Below are 20,339 nucleotides of genomic sequence, written 5' to 3'. Positions count from 1 at the left end.
GTCCACACAATTGGGCGAGTTCTGTCTCTGTGAAGCAGAGTGCACAACAATTCCTCACGTCCCTCTGGTAGAGCAATCACACCCTCAGATCCTCAGCTTTATTCTCCAAAGTCTGTATTGTTAGAAGGATGCCAGGAAGGGAGAGTGGTGCAGAGCCATGAGTTTCAGTCTTACTTGGAGTCCACTCTCATGACCACATTTTCAAACACAATGGAGGCCTCTGTGGAGCTCCCAGGTGTTACACTGACTATCCTTGGGTGCCATTAGCTTATTTAAATGACTTAAAAGGCTCTCAAGTCTCAGTGATGTTTTGTTGAGACACTTCTATGCTAATAGGTCATTTACTTTTTTTTAAAAACTTTATTTATTCGTTCAAGATACAGATAATAAGTAACATATATAACAATAAACTAAGCATGAACATTACATTTTATATTTTATATATATAAAAGAAAAAAGAGAGAAAAAAAAGAAGACCCCCCCCCCCACTTCAGCCAACTCTCCTAAGGAGAGCCATAAAAAGAAGAAAAAAAATTAAAGAAAAATTGAAGCATACATATTAAAATCTAATCAATGTAAATCAAAATGTAAATATTCTGAATTTAACAACCACTTATTAAAAAAGAAATTATAATTATCACACAAAACATATGTAATTTTTTCCATTATTAAACAATATTTCATCTCATTATGCCACTTATTAATATCAATCATATTCGTATCCTTCCATGTACTAGCAATACATTTTTTCGCTACAGATAATGCTAAATATACAAAAGCAAGTTGAAATTTATCTAATCCCAGACCTTTCAAAGGTTGCAAACTACCCAATAAAAATACCGTCGGATCTAAAGGTATTTTAATCTTATACAGGTATTCTAAAAACAATTGAATTTTCTTCCAAAAAGATTGTATATGTATACATGACCAAACTGCATGAAAAAAAGTTCCAACCGCGTTACCACATCTAAAACACAAATCTGATTCATGAAAACCATATTTTTTTAGTTTTTCAGGAGTTAAGTATAATTGATGTAAAAAGTTATAATTAATCATTGCATAATGTGCATTTATCAATCGAGTTACAGTATCATAACAAATATCTGACCAATTTATCCCAACCCTTTTTATCCATACCATCCTGTAATGTTTGATACATAACTGAAATATATCCCTTCTCTGGTACCTTCATAAGAAAAGTTTCAAATTTAGTCATTTCAGGTAAAATCATATCTCTACCAAACACATGTTTTACCAAAGATCGAATTTGATAATAAAGAAACAAAGAATTCTTATCAATACCATAACTGTCCCTCATCTGATCAAAAGATAAAAATTTACCGTTTTTAAAACAGTCTCCCAAATTTTCCACACCTTTTAATCTCCAATGTAATAAACTCCAATTATGTATTGAGAAAGGAATAAGTTGATTTTTATACACGGAGTCAAAGTCAACAATTCACCACTAGAACCTATCAATTTCTTTATCTTCGTCCATAATTTCATTAAATGTTTTAGTATAGGCACATTATGTTGCTGTAACAAATTTACATTCCATCTAAACAAAAATTGATGTATTTCAAATTCATAAATATTTGCCATCTCGCTTTTGGCCCAACTAGGGGGCCGTTCCAAATCCAACAATGAACTAATAAATTTAAATTAGGCTGCTTCATAATAATTTTGAAAATGTGGCAACCATAATCCCCCTAGGTCGTATTTCCAAGTTAATTTATTCAATGCTACTCTTGAAAATTTACCTTGCCATAAAAACTCCCTAACCATTTTATTCAAATCTCAAAATAAATATATTGTCAAGTAAATACGGAACAGATTAAAATAAATATTGTATACGCGGAAAGATATTCATCTTAATTGTACTTATTCTACCCAATAAATTAATTTAATCAAATCAGACTTAATTTTTTCCATTAACAGAACATAATTTAATTTATATAAAGATTGATAATGGACATCCATAATTATACCCAAATACTTAATTCGATCTGACCATTTCAAATTAAAAATATTCTTATAAGCTGAATAATCTCCTTCACTCACTGGTAATATTTCACTTTTATCTCAACTAACTTTATATCCAGAAAGACGTCCATATTTCATCAAACACTGCTTCAAATCCAAAAGTAATTGAGCTGGATTTGTCAGGTACACCAATACATCATCGGCAAATAAATTAATTTTATATTCCTCATCTAAAACTTTCATACCCTGTATCTGTCTTATCAACTGAGCCAAAGGTTTGATCACTAACGCAAATAAAGCTGGTGTTAAAGGACAACCTTGATGAGTAGATCGGGTCAGTTTAAACGGTTCCAAAATCAAACCATTCATCAGTACTCTAGCTACCAGTTTACTATATAAAGCCTTAATCCAACCAGTAAAAAAAGGACCAAACTTAAATTTCTCCAAAACTTTGAACAAAAAATTCCACTCAACTCTATTAAATGCTTTTTCGGCATCTAAAGATATCACCATCAGATAGTCTGGAGATGGTCGAAATCTATTAATCAAACTAATCACACGTAAAATATTATCCGAGGCATATCTATTCTTTATGAAACCTGTTTGATCCATATGAATCAGCTTAGGTAAAAACTTAGCCAATCTATTCGCTAAAATTTTGGCTATTATTTTATAATCTACATTCAACAACGATATCAGTCTATATGAAGATACTTTCAAAGATCTCTGTCTTTCTTTGGAATTACCATAATTAAAGCACTAGATCAAGACTCAGGTAATTCATAATGTTCACCCACCTGACATAGTACATCTCCAAACACTATAGAGAGGTCATCATAAAAAAATTTATAAAATTCGACCGAAAATCCATAATCACCAGGCGATTTACCATTCGGCATTTCCATCATAGCCATCTTAATTTCTGAGTCAGTAAATGGTGCTTCCAACTCCTGTATATCTACATCCTCTAAGGTTGGTAAGTTCAACTGTGATTAAAAAAAAAGATCAATCGATCCATTTTTTTGTTCTCCAACTTTTTATAAAATGAACAAAATTCATCATTAATCTCACGAGGTTTATACGTAATAAGCGAATTCTGTCTAACAGCATTAATAGTCCTTGAAACCTGTTCTTTCTTTAATTGCCATGCCAATACCTTATGTGCTTTCTCTCCCCAGTCATAATATCGTTGTTTAGTCCTGTTAATCATACACTCAAATTGATAAGATTGCAAAGTATTATATTCCAGTTTCAACCTAGACAATTCTATTTTCTGATCTTCTGTAACGTCTCTCTGAAATTCCTTTTTTAATTTACTAATCCGTTTCTCTAATTCAAGACTCTGATTTAATCGATTCTTTACCATTTTAGCAGTATAACTAATTATTTGTCCTCTTAAATAAGCTTTCATAGCATCCCATACTACAAATTTACTTTGGACAGAATTAGAGTTTTCTTTCAAAAAGAAATTAATATGTTCTTTCAAAAAAATCAATAAATTCCGTATTTTTTAACCACATTGCATTAAATCTCCAACGATAAGCCACTTGAACTTTCTCAGAAGTTATATAAGTAAAGTATAGCAAAGAATGATCCGAAATCACCCTACTTTTATATTCCGCTTGTGGTATTTTCCCCTGTAAATGTGCCAATAATAAAAAAAAGTCAATCCTTGAAAACAATTCATGTCTAGCTGAATAAAAAGAGAAATCCTTCTCTGTCGGATTAAGGCGTCTCCAAATATCCACTAAATTGAGATCTTTCATCAACGCTTGAACCTGAACCGCCATTTTAGATTTCTTAACTTTCTTCGGGGACTTATCTAATAATGGTTCCAAAACACAGTTAAAATCACCACCAACTAAAACATTCTCATTAGCCTGACCCAGACATAAAAATGCATCAGAAATAAATGTCTCATCATCTTCATTTGGAGCATAAATATTAAGTAGAGTCCAAAATTCACTAAAAATCTTACAATTTAATTTAAGAATACATCCTGCCTTTTCCTCCATTGATTGTAATTCAAAAGATAAATTCTTATGTATCAAAATTGCTACATCTTTAGCCCTGGAATTAAATGAAGAAGAATATACATGTCCTACTCAATCCTTTTTCAATTTCATACTTTCTTTGACATTCAGATGTGTTTCTTGTAAAAAAGCGACATCAATTTTCATTTTCTTAATATACACCAAAATACGTTTACACTTAATCGGACTGTTTAACCCCGAACATTAAAAGTAGCAAACTTCAACTTTGACATACCTACTAATATAACTAAGAACTAATAATATCATTATATAAAAACTCAGATCAATGTAAATAGGCCCTCCAATAGGAGAAAAATAAACCACAAATTAAAGTCTAAATAAAATGAAAATTAAAAAAAATAAAAATAAAAAAAAAGAAAAAGAAAAACAAAGGAACCCCCCCCCAAAAAAAAATGACCAAAAGGTAGTAATCCCTAAACAAAACTTGGGTGTGGATCACCCACCAGTGGCTGATGACTAATAGAACATTGAGCAAATCTCTTCCTCCCCAGCCAAACAAAGAATAACAACATGATATGATAATGACATAAAAAGGAAGTAAAAATAAAAAAAGTTCTTCTATTCATCCAAGAGATTCCAGACTTGGCGACCCCATTTCAAGGGCACTTGGACTCTTTCCATTCCCATTTCCACCATTTCTTCCATTTCCAGAGCAACCAGATTTTTCTTTAGGAGACAATGGTGGACTACGTCTTTGTCCTCTTACATCTGGCAACGAACCAGCAAAAATCATTGCCTCACACTCATTCTCAAAAAACTGAGATTGAAAGTCTCCACAGAACACCTTCAACACTGCTGGATAGCGAAAAGTAGATTTATGGCCTTTACGCCACAAAACTTCTTTAACTGGATTAAATTGATGCCGACGTTGAATAACCTCTTGACTCAAATTGGGGTAGAAAAAAACTCTACTGTTCTGAACCATTAATGGAGCTTGTCGTTGTCTTGCATTTTGCACTGCTAGACGAAGTATTGTCTCTCTCTCCAAATAATTCAAGCATTGAATTATCACGGGTCTCGGTGACTGACCAGCCAGAGGTCTTCTTCTTAAGGCTCTATGAGCTCTTTCCAATACCAAGCCTCCAGAGAAAAATTCTCGCCCCAATATTTGTGGGATCCATTCTGTAAAAAAACGAAGAGGATCTTGTTCTTCCATACCTTCCGGCAAACCAATAATCTTCACATTATTCCTTCTACTTTGATTCTCCAAATAGTCTACTTTCCTCTCTAACTCCTTCTCACGTTCTCGCAATTCTTTAACAGATTTTTCCACCTCCAGCACTTTTTCTGTATTAGAAGCCACTTGTTGTTGACATTCCAAAAAAGCAGCCTGAAATTGTTTAAAATCCTCACAAGATGCTTCCACACGTATTTTAACTGTATTCAGTTCCAAACTGAGCCTTTGAGTCATTTCATTCAACATAGGCTGAATGAAAAGGTTTAGCTGTTTACATTGTAATTCAGAAAAGCTCAGCCCTGCTTTCTCTTGCGTAGTGGCAGTACCAGGTAACTGCTGCATCTCAACAACAGGCAGTTTAACAGTTTTACTGTGGGTCTGGACTCCCAGCGAAAGCACCCCGACTTCCTCAGGGGGCTGACGCTGGTCTCCCCCCACAACCCGTTGTTACTTCAAAAACTCAAGGATAAGATTAAGATATTCAGATTGGAGTACTTCCTGGGGCATTTCAAGCAATGGAGTCGTCTTCTTACGTCCCCCCTCCATTAAAGTCGGCATACTGCCAGGATTGGGATCCACATCGGGGGCACACGCAGCTTCCTCCTGAGAATGGGTAATTCCAGCGATGTCCTTCTCTAAGTGAGTAGTAGTCATTTTATCAGCTCCCATAGGCAATCTTTGCGATTTAGGGACGGAAGAAAGCAAACCTGAAACTGCAGCAGGCTGTTTAGGCCCTAAATCTTCAACATTCCGAAAATGTAGTTTCTTCTGCACTTGAGGTTTAATCTTTTTACCATTAATGGCCATAACAGTTCCTTGATACTTTAAACTAAGTTTTAAAAAGTTTAAACTTGAAAACAAAGAGTTAAAAGCGGGTTCTTAAAAGTCTGCCCAGAGAGGTCAAGATTACACATCTAGACTCTACGCCATCTTGCCACGCCCCCTAATAGGACATTAACAATCCAGAAGGAGGGCATTCAGCCAACAATGCAACAGCAGTCAAAAAAGAGATCCCAATTTTTACCTGTCTTCTCGCACTTGATCAGTGCCCAGTCCTGCCCATTACAACTCTTCAAGTAAACAAAGAACAGCACAGTACAGGCTGTTCACATCAATCTAATTCATTCACTTTATAAATGCGACGATGACTTCTGCCTCAGTCAGGAACAGATTTCCAGACCTCCAATGTACTCTAGTGAAATGAGAATACGTACTGTATGTTTACAATGAACGTAATAATAACAGAGGATGTTAGAAATACGTAGCAGGTCAGGCAACATCTGTGGAAAGAAGAGATGTTTCAGCTCAGGGAGTCAGAGCTGAGGAACGTCAGATATCAAAGATAATTTAAAAGGCAGAAAGGAGGCATGAAGAGAAAACAGGGAATGTCTGAATCGCAATAAGTTTGGTTATTAAGAAGGCAAATGGAATGTTGGCCTTTGTCGCTAGAGGAACTGAATTCAAGAGCAGGGAGATTGTGCTGCAACTGTACAAGGTACTGGTGAGGCCACACCTGGAGTACAGTGTGCAGTTCTGGTCTCTATACTTGAGGGAGGATATACTGGCCTTGGAAGCAGTCCAGAGGAGGTTCACCAGGTTGATCCCAGAGATGAGGAGGTTGACCATTGTGGAGAGACTAAATCGTCTGGAATTATACTCACTCAAATTCAGAAGAATGAAAGGAGATCTTATAAAAAACATACAAGTATGAAAGAGATATATAAAATGGAGGTAGGATAATTATTTTCACTAGTAAGTGAGACCAGAACTAGGGGACACAGCCTCAAGATTCAGGGGAGTAGATTTAAAATGAAGATGAGGAAAAACTTTTTCTCCCAGAGAGTAGTGAATCTGTGGAATTCTCTACCCAGGGAAGCAGTTGAGGTGACTTCATTAAACATATTTAAGGTTCAGTTAGATAGTATTTTACATAAAAAAGGAATTGAGGGATATGGGGAAAAGGCAGGCAGGTGGAGTTGAGTCAATGATCAGATCAGCCATGATCTTAATGAATGGCGGAGCAGGCTTGATGGGCTGGATGGCCCACTCCTGCTCCTATTTCTTATGTTCTTATAAGGTGGAGATCAGGAAAGACAGTGTGGTGTGGCGCAAGCTGCAAGAGGAAAATGAAGGCTTGTTCATCACAGCTGATCTGTCTGGAGGTGTCATTAAAACAGGAATACTGAGAGCAGAGGTGAAAAACAGTGCTGGAACTGAGAGCTACCACTTGTTGTAATGCACCTGGTAGAAATCAAATTTAAAAGAGAATGGTCAAAATACCCAATGGGTCAGCTAACATGGGAGGAGAAAGGAAAGCACAGCCCTTCCAATGGAATGTGAAATACTGCTGTCCTGAAATGGTTGAATTCACTGTTGAGTCCTGAGGATTGCAATGTGCTTGGTCAGATGGCAACATGTTATTCTTCAAGCTTACGTCAAGCTTTGCTGAAACAATGTAGGAAGGCAAAAGACAAGAGTAGAGGTGGGATAGATAACTAGAAGTAATAGGTTAGGCAGCATCCACTGAAGGAAATGGACCATCAAAATTTCAGGTTGTGACCCTTTATCAAGACCTTTATTAGTACCCTTTATGGAAAAGAAAAATAACAAGTATCTGGAGGGTCACCTCTGTGAACTGTCACCTCTGGACAGTTTCTTCAAAGTAGACATCTGGCATTTGGTTTCTTCAGTTTGGTGATTCCACACGGGAAGCACAAAGGCATTTAAAATGGGAGGAGATGCAATGAATCATGACTTGCAAGGAAGGGGTCCCCGTGGATGCTTGGAAGGGAAGATATGCCATCTGCCTTTGTGTAGGAAAATGCCATAAGGAGGGGAGAGGTTGGGAGGCAGAAGAATGGACCAGGGAGTTGTAAAAGAAACTCTCCCTTTGGAGTGGTAATTGGGGAATATGGGAGGATGCCTGTGGTTGAAGATGGAAGTAGTTATGGAGGAAGATCCATTAAAAAGGAAGGCAGGTGGGTGGTTCAAGGGGATCCCTATCCCCTGTTGTAGATTTTAGTGGAAGAGGTGACAGTAAAAGTGTAGAAGTAGAACAAAATTTTTTCAGTTCTATGTGAAAGCCATCAACTTAAAATTTGACTCTATTTCTTTCTCCACAGAGGCTACTTGAACTGTGGAGCAAGAAATGGATTCATATCAGATTTCTACCTTCTGCAGCTTGGGTTTTATTTTTCTTTGTAGCTCATCACTGTCACCAGACTACTGTGCCAACTTTATCGCTTCATCAAATAACTTTTTTAAAAACTTCATGAGAGGAAGCTTATCTGCTAAAAAGCCATTTAGTAAGAACATGCACCCTCCTTGGCTGGCAGTGACTTTGTGGGCTGAAGTTCCTGGTTGTACTATTGTGTGCTCTTTGCTTTAATTAACCTGGAAAACTCTTGCATGCAGTCAGCTGCCATTTTGATCACTTGTTTCCTTTCATTCTGGTCAAATGGTGACTTTGAGAAGTTACGGAGATGGATGCAAAAGTGCAGTTAAATGTCAATATGAAGAATTGGAGGAATCGGTGTAAACTGAGATGTTTGGTGCTTCGTTTGGAGAAGTGGCTTACAAATCATGAAAGAAATCTTTGGAAGAAATACCTCCTGCTTCCCTTAGCCCCTGAGCTTACCTTTCAACAGGTGCCATTTGTACATCACAGCACCATGATCCCTATGGACAAAGGCAGGGCGTTAACTGTGCTGTTGATTGGGATCCTCAATAGCCAGGGAGCCTTCCTGCACAACACTGATTATATGTGGTCAGTCAGTGAGGCCCTGCCCCCCCAACATTAGTGCTGGGTCCTCAGCCTAGTGAAAAGGTAGGAAGAGAGTATTTTAAATAAAACACTGAGGAATGGCAAAATGGGACTCAGGGTGTGTGGAATTATTTTTGAGATTAACAGCACCATTTTAAATAGTCAAAACAAATTAAAAGAATGAGGAATGACAACTAGGAAGGAAATAATTAGCTTTAGGTGTACCAATTCACTATATCTCATTTAGTTCTATCCGGTAGGTATCACCATACAAGTAGGTGTAAAGCTGAATATTTAGGCTTTCATTACCTAGCAGATGGAATATTATTATTCTAAACCAATATATGGCAAAATAGGCTTTTTAAAATTGACTTCTGTGCAAGATAGACTGAACAAATTAAATTACCCAACTTGTTCATTAAAACCACTGATGGGAACACTTCAGGGAGATCCTGATCAGTGAACCAGTTTATTGAATTGTTGTTGATTCACACTCACTGAGGTTGCTGAGAACCCTTGGTGAAGCAGTTGAGAGCTGTGGGCAGTCGTCTGCACTGTTGTGAAGCAAGGAGTCACTTGGACTCTTCTATTCTTATGTCAATCAGAAGCAGTCATATACTATTGGTTTTGCCTTCAAGGAAGGGGAGGAGCATGTTGATCTTCCAGAACCTAGTCCAAACACACCCACTGTTGGTGAAAAGCACAAGTACACTTTGGGAGAGGTGGCACCCAATAGGCAGTCATTCATTGATTAGCACTGAGCCAATCAAGTGACAGATAACCACAGAATAAGTTCAGATTGCAGATTTATTGTCAGAGTGAACACATGACATCATGTGCAACCCTGAGATTCCCTTTCCTGAGGGTGAGGCAGAAATGTAAATAAGCTGTGCAATTCAAAGTGAACAAAAAAAATCAATAAAGTGCAAAAGGAGTCCCTGATTGAGTTTGTTGTTCAGGAGTCTAATGGTGGAGGGGTGGCAGCTGTTCCTGAACCTGTTGGTGTGAGTCTGGTGGCAGTTATACTGCTTTCCTGATGGTAGTAGCGAGAGCAGAGTGTGCACTGGGTGACGTGGATGTGGATCCTTAATGAGTGCTGATGGCAGAGTTTCCTGAAGCTGTTCCTCATGGTGGGGAGGGTTTTGCCTATGATGTACTGGGCTGTGTCCACTACCTTTTGCAGGGCTTTACACTTAGGGGTAATGGTGTCCCTGCGTCAGATTGTGATGTCGCTGGTCAGCACACTTGCCACCACACTTCTATAGAAATTTCTTGGGAAAAAGGATTCAAGAATAATATTGGTCAAAATTGTGCTCTGATAATATGACATCATTTATTTGTGTCAGATATAGATTGGTACAATACAATTTTATGCACCAACTATACCTTACACCGCAAAAATTATACAGTTGAAAATCTGAAATTCTGGACTTGTGTTTTAGGTGTGGTAGAGAGGTTGGAACATTTATACATTCTACCTGGCTATGCGTGGAAGTAAGATCTTTGAAGTATAACTTGCCAGAAATTTTGACAAAAATTATCAAAGTGGATTTTCCATTGGAACCAGAACTGTATTTATTGAGCAATCTTATGGTTATTGGCACAAAATTATCAAAATATCAAATAGCCAGGAAATGTATCGCTGTTACATGGAAGCCCGACTCCCCCCCTACTTAATACTCGGTAGAATATGGAAATGCAAAGTTGTGCCCCTTGAAAAAGATCACTTATAATCTTAGAAAGAAATATGATGTGTTTGTTAAAATATGGCAACTTTATATGAATCATACTGGCTTAAGGATAGAATTAACTTCCCCGAAAAAGTTTAAATAATATAGTTAGGTTAATGGCATTGAATTCCTAAAGATCAAGATACAGACTAATTAATGAAGGCAGCTCAAACACCCCATCATTTTTGGAAAATTGTTTTTTTTAATGTTAGCAGTTGGGAGAGGAGGTGAGATTTGGGCAATCATATGAGATCTGTAATTTTAAAATACTATTTATATTATGTATGTAATAATGTTCTAGATTAGTCTTGGAAAAATTAAAATAAAATATTTTTAAAAACTTCTGCAGAAATTTGCCAAGGTTTCTGAGGCCATACCAAACCTCTACACTCTCCTAAGGATGTAGAGACGTTAATGTGCTTTCTTCACGATGTGTTGGGTTCAGGAAAGATCGCCCAGGATAGTGACTCCCAAGGATTTAAATTTGCTCATCCTCTCCACCTCTGGTCCCTCACTGATCACTGGATAGTAAACCTCTAGTTTTCCCTTTCTGAAGTCAATAATCATCTTCTTGGTTTTGGTGACACTGAATGAGAAGTTGTTTTTCGTGCACCATTCAGCCAAGTTTTCAATTTCCCTCTTGTATGCTGACTTACAGCCCCTTTTCCATTGGCACCTTGTCCCAGGAATTGACGGCCAATTTACTGGTTAAGGGTTCTGTGGAAAAGCGAATCATTCGGCATGCCGGCCTCAAAGCATGCAAAATGATGCTGGGAATTGGCGGCCTCGACCCCTACTCACATCCCAGGCAATTAACACAGTGAAAATAGGACAAATTGGGCTCCTGGGACAAAAATAATGTACGTTTTTATGTAAGCACATTCAACTGCGTGTTTAAGCATGTTGAGGCAGTCTGCTGGAGTCCTGAGATAAGGCTGGCGGTGGCTCATCCTCTCCTCAATTATATGCAATTAAAAAGTTTGCTGTTTAAAAATTTGGTGTGCAGTGTAAGATGTGTGTAGTATAAAGGTTTGATGTACAGTTTAGATTCAAAAATATCTTTAAATTATGTCTGCAAACTGGGATGATAGGGAGGTGCAAGAACTCATCTCACTGAGCTTGGAGGAGGCTGAAAGATATGATTTGATGAGCATTATTAAAGATGGGTGGTTTTATGAGAGGATAGCATCCAAGCTCAGGGAAACAAGGTTTAATAGGGACGTCCCAGGTCATAAATAAGCTGAAGACACTTCAGAGGAAGCTGATTGACCACAACAGGAGGAATGGGAAGGACCATTTGGCTGGCCTTATTTTAACCGGGCGTATAATATCTGGGGTGCCAGCAAGCAAGCTGAGCCCCTCTCCTTGGTATCTAATTTGCAGCATAGTGATGGGGCTTCTGCACAATCTCCCAAATCCAGATGGTAACCGGAGGAGGAGGAAAAAGAGGAACCAGATACCCCTTGTACTTTATCAGCTCCAGATCCCCCAACCTCCCCTGGTCCCTCATCTGTCTCATTTGCCTTCAAACACCCCACCCCCCCAATGCTGTACTGCAACACTCCCTCTACCTCATTCACTGCCAGCATCTCAGCTACCCAGCAAACCTCTACTGCCCAGAAAAAAGGGACCTTATTGATGCACCATCAATCACTCAGGAGACCATTGTGCAGAAACCAATAGACTTTAATTCACTTGAGAACATAGCATGTCCTTACTGTTCAGTTCTCCTGCACTGAGTTCCAGGGGGCTGTGGAATAGTCACCTTTATACAGGAGCCTGTGGGGATGGGCCACAGGTACAACCAGCCAATACATGTGCTTGACAAGATAACTATATATTACAGTGGTTTACCACTCTCATCTGCTGCTGCACCCGTGGCTGGTAAGAATTGTATTTCATCTGTTCATTATCGCTTTTTTGTTTATGAGTTAATGGACATGATATGGCATATAAATCTCATATATGTTGCACCACCATCCAGGAACCAAAGGGAGGAAGAAGTATAGGAAGCCCACGAAAAGGCAGGAGGCGGAAACAGAAATACAAGGGCTCCAACACAATATAGACCTGGTGGGCCAGGAACGAGAAAGTGGAGGGGCTGATGCAGGTGCCGCTGACAAGCAAAGAGTCAGAGGCACAACACTGACAGGCAAGAGCGTCAGGAAAATAACGAGGGATTTGCATGCCTGATCATTGAGATTTGACAGGAGATGCAGGCCCAGAAAAGCATAATGGGGAACCTGGACATCATCGATCGGTGTAATTGCCAGCGTCCAGCCTTAGCCCTCTACCATCCAGTCTCCTTCCTCCATGAGCTAGCCCCCTGCATCCTCCTTCCAACCAGGTTCCTCCTCCCAGCAGCCACATGCCTCATTCAATAGCCCTCCATCCTCTCACCACCATCAGCCGTCCCCATACAATTTCTCCTCCATCCTAATGCCTTCCACAGCCTGCTCCTCTTCCAAAATCCCTCCTCTTCCCACGGCCATCTTCCTGCACCTGTGAACCCCACCACTTACATGCCCACCACTATAACCCCCTCAAGAAGGGCACACCAGTTACAAGGTGGTTGCGAGGGTTCGGCAGTTAACTCCCTCATTTACCCTTTCCCCTCCTCCTACATCCAGTTTCTGGAGGAAGAGGATGAGGGATGAGGATGACAAGTGAAAAGTTGCACATGGTCTGCCAGATGTTTATTTCCAAAGTTAGAAAGTTTACATTTGTTCATACTCTAATTGTTGGTGAACAGTTCAATATGTTACATTCCTTTATTTTTGACTTATACATGTACACTACAAACTTTTAATTAATTTTAATTGTTCATACAGACTTCAGGGATTTGCAAGATGCAACACTGTGTTTACCTGACTTTTATGTTAAATGTTAATTCCAGAAATTATAGAAGCAATGCTTTTATTGACATTTTATGCCAATGTTTACAAATGTTAACATGACTTTCCTACGGCATTCAAATCTTTATTCTTGCACTTTAAGAAGTTTTCGTTGCACTCCGTTCAAGATGTGCAATAAAATTTTATGGTCATTTATGTGACATGCCTCAGATGTCTTCCTCACGTCCTCACAATAAAGTCTTAATAGCCTCACGTATAGTCAGGTGACCCCGGCCTGTTGGGATCTTCCACTCCTCCAGAAAATGTTTTTTGTTAATCTCATATATGTTATGCAAGACACAGCCAGCAACAACAACTTCTGACACGAAGGCGCTATTAATATCCATTCATTTGGACAGCATGTCCAGCGGCCTTTCAGATGTCCAAATGCATTTTCCACAACCGTTCACACGGTCATAGTTCAATCTGTGCTTACGGTGAATGGTGATATGATGGCTGCATGAACTACTTCTCATAGTACAAGGTACAGAAGAAAACCTTTATTTAACACTTGGGATGATTACATGTACGTGTTAAAAGCTTTATCGAACACTGTGATATTCACTGATGTCACAGGGGTATAGATAACCTCCTGCATCCTCAGCCATTCTGTAAATGGGAGAGTTAATAAGAACTTGAGCATCATGGGTGAGACCAGGCCAATCCACATACACATCTGTGAAGCTGGAAACACAAAAGGACAAAGCATAGAGTGACATAAGGCTTAAATTATTAAGTGAGGACAACAGATATTAATGGATTCATCATGGTTACCAGCAGTTGTGGTCGAAAAACAGATTGCAGAATAATTGAGTGCCAACCTTTGAGATTGTAGTAGGAAGATAGATCTTCATGTGGGGGAATAATGGGAATATTGATGACACCAACACACATTGGATATCCACCCCTTTTTTCAAATGCATCGATTGTCTCCTGATGAAGATCTCTGCAACTAAATGAAAAGTTTCACGAGGAGTTTTTTCACCATGAATATCACTTGCCTCACCAACCACCGTGAATACAGTGGTGATTCCCACACCGAACAGAGCACTGATGAAACGATATTTGCAAGGAGTGGCAGACCACCACAAATGTATTGCAAGTCAGATTCGAGGCTCCTGAGGCTTTTGGCAGTTGGTGTTCTTACATCTCAGCTGTGCTTTGAAGATTCCTGCAATACAATTAAAAGTACCACCACACATTCTAAGATTCTCATGTCATTGTTCATCATCGTATTTATCCAGGACTTCATTCCAGAACACGGATCCTTGAGGTCTTTCCCTCTTCCACTTTCTTCTGCAACTATGTACTTTTTCAAAATACCGCATTATAAGCAGGCATTTTCTCCTGCGGCTTCTCAGCACAGCTCAACTCTCCTCCTATAATCCCTCCAAGATTATCCACAATATATCAGTAAAATTCTTTCACCTAAGAGCAGGTAAACGGTTCTATTAGGGTCCTCCATTGTTTGAACCAACTTGCAGATAAGGAGGCTGATAAGACCCAACTGTCTGGTGCGAGATTCACACATTTTCAGGATGTCCAAAATGACCTGTCTGATGTCCGCCATTGTTCAGAAGAAGATTATGTCACTTCCTGCTATTGAGTGCTATATCACATGGGATATTTCCAGTTGAAGGTAGACTCTCCTATCCCTGGGGATGACTTGTAGTCAATGTGAAAGCAGGTAGTATCCTGGTTAGAAGTGGCCCAGTGGAAACAGCAAAAACAGCTTCTATAACTGGGACCTGAATGGCCAATTAAATGGGATTCCAGTGAAAAAAGGCCTTATACAACTCACTACCATGGTATCAACAGTGAATTTGTAGATGGTGTTGTACCGAGTCACACAGTCATAGGTGTATAGAAAGTAGAGCAGGGTGCTAAGAAAACAGCCCTGTGATGCTCCAGTACTGATGGAGATTGTGGAGGAGATGTTCTTATAATCCTCACTGATTGTGGTCTGGAGGTGAGGAAATCCAGGATCCAATTACGCAGTGGGGTGTTGATTAAGTCCTAGGTCTTGGATTTTACCAATCAATTTTGAAGGGATGATTGTGTTGAATGCCGAATTGTAGTCGATAAGGAGCATCCTGATTTAATGTATCTTTGCTGTCCAGGTGTAATAGGACTTCATGTCAAGCCAGTGAGATGGAATCTGCCATAGACCTATTGCTGTGAAAGGTGAATTGGAACAGATCCATGTCACTGCTCAGACATAAGCTGATATGCTTTCAACACCAGCCTTTCAAAACACTTGATCATTGTTGATGTGAGTTCCTCTCGTACTCTTCTTGGGCACCAGTATGATTGACATCTGTTTGAAACAGGTGATACTGTTCCCTACTGAAGTGAGATATTGAAGATATCCGTGAATGCATTGGCAAGTTGGCCAGCACAGACTTTTAATACTCCATCCAGACAGACTATGGTTCTTTGCTTCTGACATTATTAGCTTGAGCTGTTCACTTCATATTAAGACCCTCTTTTCTCTGGTGGTCTCCTGACCAGGCACAATTATGTGCATTGTATATATTATGGTTTCAGTCAGGCCCTACATGCCCTCCCCACTCCCCACCAACCCCACCCCTCGATTACTATAAAGATATCTTTGAAAGTAACATTTTGAAGTTATATTTGCAAATCAAACTGCCCAATTATTCATATAGACCTATGATATCTCAGGCCTTTTGGCCTGATAGGACTAGAGATTATCACTATCCACTTTCAGTGGAGTACATTGTTTCTCCTGGAAAAATGAATCCTTTTAATTCAATCTTCACAGGATTCCTCAGTAAATGAAAATAAAAACAACTGATATACACTGGCACTCCGTTATGGTTGACCCTTTCTGTTTCAATAATTTTCCTTTAGTTGATAACTAGGGGAGTGAATGTTCTACTTGTTTTCTGCACAACGTAGTCATGTTGTGGCAGCCATACAGAATCTATTTTAGGTTTGGTGAGAGCAAAGGAGAGATGTCACGGTGAAATCCCTGGTAAGAATTTTCTCAGACAGCCAATCCTCCTTCTTCATCATGTTGATGAATACCATAGATTGAATGATGGGGAGAGTTTTATCTACACGAAGAAGATGCACCAACACTTCTACTTTCAATGGAGATTTGGCCTGTCATCAGGTGTTCTACCAAACTTCTACAGGTGCACAGTGGAATGTGTACTGACTGGTGGCATTACAGTGGGCTTTGGCAATACAAATGCTCAAGAATTCAGTGACCTACAGAAGGAAGCAAACATAGCCAGGTCCATCAAAGGCTCGCATCTCCCATCGATTGCAGACATCTAAGTGAGGCATTGCCTCGCGAAGGCAGCCAACATCATAGAAGACCTCCCGTTACTCTAGTCACAGCTTCTTCTCACTGCTACCTACTACTGCCTGAAGGTGATGATCCTCATCTCTCAGTTCAAGACCAGTCTCTTTCCAACAGCAATCAGACCAGTGAACCTCCCCTTGGTACACTGATTATGGACTGCTCCAACAGCACGAAAGGACTAGCTGCACAATTGCAAGTTACTTTTTGAATTAGGATACTGTGAATATTTAGTATCTATCTTATGTATTTATTGCCTATTTTAATTACAGGAAATCTCCGCTATATCAACGCAAAATTCATTTAATGTGATTTGGAAAACTGAGACCATTTCCTGTTTTATGTGTGTAATTAGTTAGTTACCGTGATCCTAACATGGAAAGAAGCATGTAAGTCCGCAGAAATTTAGAAAAAAGCAATCACTAGCTATAGGAAATTGTATAATGAGAAAAAAAATCAAAATCTCTGCAGTCAACTTTGGAAAAATATTTTTCTAATAAATAGTTTAGTTATGATTTAATTAGGAAATAAATGAAAAATATCATAATTGTTTTTATTAACCTTAACTGTTTTGGGATTAGATTCAGCTGAAAGTTGTTTTTAAAACATAAGTCTTGATGGACAATCTGAAAGGACGGGGATTCATTGATTCTAGTAATCGCTTAACATGAATTCGTCTTACACAAGTAAAGAATGGTGTGAATTAATCATGTAAAGCAGGGTTTGCCTGTAGTTTACTAATATAGTTTTTTTTCTCTATACCTACCTGCCTTGGCTGCAGCATTCAAGAATTTGTTGATGGTGGGGTTCACCCCGAACATTGTTCTATAGTGGGATTGTGTTGGAATAGCCTTTAAGAGTGCCTGTCCCAGGAGAGATCTGCTGGCCGTATAGCGGCAGTGCATTTTGTTGAATTTTCTGCTCCAGTACAATTGACTTCTTATTTTTCACTGCTTGCTGATTCTCAGCCCGGGCACCTGTTTCCTTGCAATAAATATTGAAAATTGTGGAAGTCGTCAGGAGTTCAGATAGCAGCTGTGGAGAGAGCTGACCTGCTGTTTCCTTCAAGTTTTATTTCACAATTCCAGCATCTGGAATTTTTTTTTGGTTCGTGTGTTCGCTTGAAGTTGGCACAAAAAACAGATATTTTGCTGTCCTCTTGTGTACATTTGTGATATTTCCTATTCAGTCAAGCAATGTAATGTGTTGTTAATCAGCCATAGGAACAGGAAAAAAAGCTGCAAATATGAGGCTAATGTAAGATGTGCAGACACATCATTTCACAAGAAGTCATCAGTGGGATTGTTGAGGAGCTGGTGTGCTTCTTCCACCATTTACACTGGGCTTGTCCAATGGAGTCAAAGTTTGCAATGCTATGCCAAATACTCCTGATCCATTTTGAGTGGTCATGGGACAAGCATTCCCACACATCACTGGGGCTGTTATAGTTTCTTCATGGAGGGCTTGAGAAGATACTGTATATATTTATGAATGTCCGAGATGAGTAAGTGGGAGGGTGGCTTAGGAAGTTTACAGATGACACAAAAGTGGGTGGTGTTGGGGATAATTTGAAGGGTTGTCAGAAGTTACAAAGGGACATTGATAGGCTGCAGAGCTGGGATGAAGAGTGCCAGGTGGCGTTTGACCCAGAAAAAAATAAAGTGGTTCATTTTGGAAGGTCAAATATGAAGGCAGTCTACAACTTTAATGGGTGGACTCTGAGCAATGTGGATGAACTGAGAGATCTTGGGATATGTGTCCAGTGGATGCTCAAAGCTGTACAGTGTTAGAGTGTTGTTAAGAAGGCATATGGCCTTCATGAACCATGGGGCCCAGTTCCAAAGCTGTGAGGTAATGTTGTGAGGTAATGTTATACAAGACCTTAGTTAGACCCCACTTGGAATATTGTGTTCAGTTCTGGTCACCTCATTACAGGAAAGATATGGGTGCTATAGAGAGGGTGCAGTGGAATTTTACCAGGATGTTGCCTGGATGGGAGAGCATGCTTTCTGAGGATAGAACTTGGTTTTTTTCTCCTTTGGGCAATAGAGGATGAGGGGTGACCTGATGGAGGTGTACAATATGATGAGAGGAACTCATCTTGTGGATGGCCAGAGAGGCTTTTTTTCAGGGGCTGAAAAGACTGAAATGAGGGGGCAAAGTTTTTAAGGTATTTGAGAGTAAGTACAGGGGGATGTAAGAGGCAAGCTTTTCACACTGAGAGTGGTGGGTGCATGGAATGCGCTGCCAGCAATAGTGGTGGGAGCAGGTACAACAGGATCTTTTAAGAGTCTATTAGATAGGTACGTGGAGCTGAGAAAAATGGAGAGTTATGCTTTTGGGAAATTCTAAGCAGATGTTAGAGTAGGTTATTTGGTCGGCTCAAACTGTGAGCTGAAGGGCCTGTACACTCTGCTGTAGATTTCCATGTTCTTTGTTTTATTATTGAACTACTATTTTTGGTCCTACGGAACCACCTGGATCACCTCCAGGCCCCAGGTGTTGAGAATGTTGGTCCTGGAGTTGATCCTGATGTTGGTTCACTTATCCTGCCAGTGAATATGAGTATTTTTGCATTGGTGCTACCTCTCCGATGTACATTTTTCCAACAAAATCCAACACAAGTTTGAGGAACAACACATGGTCATCCATCTGAACTTGTTAAATTTTTATGGACTTAACATTGAACTCTCTAACTTTAGATAATATATTTCTTCTACCTATCTACATCAGAATCCTATCTGCCTGCCATCCAAATACATTTTGCTCTCGATATATAGTCTGGCTTGCTGAATGTGTCCCCATATACAAACCACATCAGCAACAAATTGCATGACAGTTTCTTATCTCAGAGAAGATCCTTCAGTTTCACCCACGTTTTACCCCTCCCCAAATAAAATCATGAAAGGTTCCCTCATCTGAAATGCTCTAATAGCTCAGTGGTTAGAGCATTGGGGTCTTGTAAACCAAGGGTTGCGAGTTTGTTCCTTGCTGAAACCTCATTTCTGTGAGGGGTGCTGCACAAAATGATGACCCCGCTATCTTCCTTATAATAGATAAAGTTAAAGAATTTTATGTATGTTACATTCTGAATGTAGTATTACATGACAATAATGGAACCTTTCGCTTTATTAACTGTTTCTCTTTCCATAGATGACACTTAATTGTTTAATTTTTCCAGCATTTCCTATTTCTGTCTCTATTTTATCCTAAATGAAGTAAAGCCTGCAAGCAAGTCCTCCCCACTTCCTTCCTACTTGTCACAGCCTCACACCGTCCACGGTTTGATGGAGCTTATCACTGCTGTTGACTCACTGGGGGATGCACTCAGGTGTCCAGATGGGCCTGCATGGGCCAGCCGGTTGAGATCAGGGACAACTTCGGAGTCACATGGAGGAAGGGTTTAG

General features: G+C 39.4%; 1 long non-coding RNA gene across 1 annotated transcript; it reads right to left on the bottom strand.

The window, feature by feature from the left end:
• Positions 1–14,086: 14,086 nt before the first annotated feature.
• Positions 14,087–14,743, bottom strand: LOC138743557 (uncharacterized). Its single transcript, XR_011344957.1, has 2 exons — positions 14,423–14,743; positions 14,087–14,285 (listed from the first exon to the last, which is right to left on the bottom strand). It is a non-coding gene; the product is annotated as an uncharacterized lncRNA (long non-coding RNA).
• Between the last annotated feature and the right edge of the window lie 5,596 nt (positions 14,744–20,339).

This window comes from Narcine bancroftii, chromosome 1 (assembly GCF_036971445.1).
Source record: "Narcine bancroftii isolate sNarBan1 chromosome 1, sNarBan1.hap1, whole genome shotgun sequence".
Classification (NCBI taxonomy): Eukaryota; Metazoa; Chordata; class Chondrichthyes; order Torpediniformes; family Narcinidae; genus Narcine; species Narcine bancroftii.
Note: the sequence above shows the minus strand (reverse complement) of the source record. Positions and strands in the feature narration are given on the sequence as shown.